The following is a 3,417-nucleotide window of genomic DNA, read 5'->3' on the forward strand; positions in this document are numbered from 1 at the left end:
AATTTTAATTTTGAGTTTCCCCCAGCTATACTTAAAGTCAATAAATATTTATCAAAAACCTAGTATGTGCCAGACTTCAAGGATATAAGAGGATAAGAACTTAAACTCTTACAAGTGTTACGAATGTTAGAAGGTGCCAATGCAGTGGGCATTTACCTGATTGAATGGAATAGGTATGGTCTTTATGAGGGAGTAAGAATATAGAAGGATGAATAGAATTTAGCCTGAAAAATGTGGGGACAATATTGTTGACAGGAAGTCAGCATGTGCAAAGGCCCCACGTTGAGAAAAAGAAAACTTTGAGGGAAGAAAATAGTCATCAATTAAAATAAACAGTGGCATGGCTCGATAGAGGAAGAGGTGCCAGGAGAAAAAAGTGAAAGCAAACGAGGCCACATCGTGAAGGCTCAGAAACCACAGAAAGCATTCGGGGCTTTATTCAAATTACTGCGTGGAGCCACTAAAGACTGAAGTGGGAGAGGGGAGACGTGGTCAGGTTTTCAGGAAAACTTGTTTTGAAAGTGGAGCTTGAAATAGACCTGGTAAGAGCTGACGGAAGAAATCCCTGGAAGAGGGAGTCTCATTATTCCAAGGAAGACAATAAGAAGAGATGATGGCTCAGGCGGGTAAGTGGGGGTTTGGAAAGGACTGGACACTGAAGGTTTTGCTGAAGAACCCGTGAGAGAAAGGAATTGCAGAGCCACGTGGGAGTGGGCAGTGGTGAGAACAGGGGAAATTAAGAGTGGGTTCTGATTCCTCACCAAGAGGCTGGGCACATGAAGTTCCTGGATGCTTTGTGAGGTGCAACAGTAAGTACCCCGAGTAACATTTTGAAGAATTTATGCACAGCGATTTTAAGTAAACAAAACAATTCTTTGTTTCTGTTTCCAATATTCTTCCAAGAGCTTTCATAAAATGTTACTCCCAACATTTCTTTCTTGGCAAAAAATCCTGATACCTGTTAACAATATGCTATCCTACTCCAAAAATGTGCTTTAAGTCCCCTGACTCAGGAGCCACTAGCCATGACTGTTTCCAGCACTGTTTTCCTGGTTACCCACGTGGAGGCTGTACCACACGCCAGCTCCTTCTCTGGGTACTATACATCTGGCATCTCATTTAGCCCCGCATAACAAGTATGTGGAGTAGGACATGTTCCTATTTAACAAGAGGTGAAAACTGAGGCTCTGAGAGGGAAGAAAGTCATCTGAGGTCAAGCTGGCCACTTGTGGAGCTTGGACTAAAAGTCAGAGCCGTTAGCCTCACCGTCCATGCTCCACCCACCGCTCATCACTGCTCCTATCCTACTGCCCAGAGTCCAGGGTCAAGAAGCATCAAAGATCAAGGCATTTTCCGTGATCTTCACTCAAATATGTGACATTGCATTTCACCCACTTCTCTGCACACTTACATAACTCTGGATTATTTACAGCTCATTGTGTCAACTGAAGGTTTACTTACTTAAGGGGACCTAATGTTTTTTGCAGACGTGGGACAGTTCTCTATAGATCCTCTTCGGCAGATTGTTGATAGAAGTACTACATTTGATTTGCCCCAGCAACGCTCCCCTGGAGAATCTGGTACCAGTGCTTCTGCAGATAGAAACATGTCAATCTGGTTCTTGATTTCCATCTTAGCTTTAAGCTCAGTGCTCTACCTTTGAAAAAAAATACAGTGTCCTCATTAACCACATTCTTTTTAAGGCGTCTTTGATCCTGACACCTTGTGGACATTCCTGTGAAAGCTTAGGTGAATTATTTTCTTGTGCTGTCCATGTTCCCATGTCTGCTTACAACATTTTCCCTGCTCTCCCTCTCCAGGATCAGGGCTACCTGAACCACATCAAAGTTCACTCTCCCAGGCCACTCCCAGGTGATTGTCTCATTACCTGCAGAACCTCTTGTAGCTTTCTGGTATCCTAGATGAAGAGAGCGTACACAGGTTTCAGGGAAATTGTTCCTTTCTAGGAGGGAAGGCCCACATCAGCTCCCAGGTCATAAGGATGTGAGACTATATCTGTCACTTCCATCACTTTGTCTTAAAAGACCCTGAACTTCCAAAGGCAAGTGCACAATGAGATGGACATGGGGAAAGCCAGGGAGATGCATAAACATGCAGGAATGTGTTCCATTATTTTTTTGAATTTATAAGGTTCAATAAAATAAAGAATAAGGGTGCTTTGGAAACAGAGGATTTGTTGTCCAACTGAAGACATTGTGAGGATCTCTAGTCTAACCTGATGATGATTGAAGTAAGGGAGCAAAAAGGAAATGGATGGTTTGTGCATTAGTTAGAAATACAAAGAAACATGGGTTTTCCAGGCAGCACACATGTAAAGCCTTTCATGAGCGAACAGTTGATAATACGTTTGGTCCTCTTAAAAATGTGGAACATGCCTTCTCACCTGCCCTCAGCTCTGCCCTGCATTCCTCCTCCCTAAACCCATCTCACACCACATCCCTCTCTCCATCACTAGGCCTCTCCAGGTCCTGCAAGGCAGACAGTGAGCCTTTATATGTCTAACTCAGGGACCTATACCCTCAGAAACTTTAGGGTGAGATAATTTAGTCTCAACCAGCTCCCACTTCTTGAGGAAAGTCAACTTAGCTTCAACACTAACCCATCTGATGAGGTGTTTATCTTTAATCCATGTTTCACTAATACACTGAAAGCAATGAGCATGTGTGTGTATGCGAAATGCTGCGAATGTGTTAAAATCACAGCAAAATAACAATCCAGAGGTTTTGCTGTGACAACATTTATAATAAAAAATATTGATTGATTTCAGGGACAGCAAAGATCAGTCCTACCCAATTACACTCTCACTGCCCCTTCTAAAGCTGTGTGACTCAGGGATTATTTCACAGCTCTTGGTCTTTTGTATACAACTGCCATTATAAAGTGTTCTTTATGACACATTCAATAATACAAACACACACACACACACACACACACACATACATGCTGTGCTTACTTGCTCAGTCATATCTGACTCTGCGACTCCCCACCAGGCACCTCTGTCCCTAGGATTCTCCAGAACTGGAGTGGGTTGCCATGCCTTCCTCCCAACTCAGGGATCGAGCCGGGTCTCTCCCAGTGTAGGTGGATTCTTTACTGTCTGAGCCACCAGTGTGTATATATATACACACACACACACACACATTCACACACACAGAAATTGCTATGTATCTTACTTAAATGGCCTCTCTTAACAAACTCAAGACAAAAACACTGCAGAATGAGTGTAAAATATGAAGTGTAAGAGAAAAATGTCACCAGCAGAAAGGAAAGAGAGAAACTCAAAATGAAAAGAAGACAGTGGAGAGAAGCAGATGCAGAGATCAGAACACACAACGAAGCCCTTACTGAAGAGATGGGGAAAATGGGCCCTCAGAGAGCCCAAAGACTCAGGGGATA

This window comes from Moschus berezovskii, chromosome 25 (assembly GCF_049115385.1).
Source record: "Moschus berezovskii isolate FMDL1 chromosome 25, NW_MosBer_1.0, whole genome shotgun sequence".
Lineage (NCBI taxonomy): Eukaryota > Metazoa > Chordata > Mammalia > Artiodactyla > Moschidae > Moschus > Moschus berezovskii.